Consider the following 395-nt stretch of genomic DNA (forward strand, 5'->3'; position numbering starts at 1 on the left):
ATGATAATTTAATATCCCAGTTAAACATATTTTAACCTATATTTGTATAAGGTTTTTTGGTTTGGGGTTTTTTTTTTCTCTTTTTTTTCACCCCACCCATATCAAGTGTCTTAAATACCTGGAAAAGGGGTCTAAAATTAAATGAAATTGTTTTCAATGGGTCTACATTTTGAGAAATGAATTTTGAATGAAGATAAATGATTAGTAAGAATGACAGAGGGGAGACTTGGCAGTAGGAAAGAAGTTGACCTATATGTAAAATGGATTGATGCCAATACGTGAACCTAAAATTTCCAAATCAAACTGTATTTACAAAACATACCTAAAAGCAAAGAAAGTCAACTCATAGGACTCTAAGTGTTTGAAAAGGAAACAATGATGTTATGTTATTCTCC

Source organism: Meleagris gallopavo, chromosome Z (genome assembly GCF_000146605.3).
Source record: "Meleagris gallopavo isolate NT-WF06-2002-E0010 breed Aviagen turkey brand Nicholas breeding stock chromosome Z, Turkey_5.1, whole genome shotgun sequence".
Taxonomy (NCBI): domain Eukaryota; kingdom Metazoa; phylum Chordata; class Aves; order Galliformes; family Phasianidae; genus Meleagris; species Meleagris gallopavo.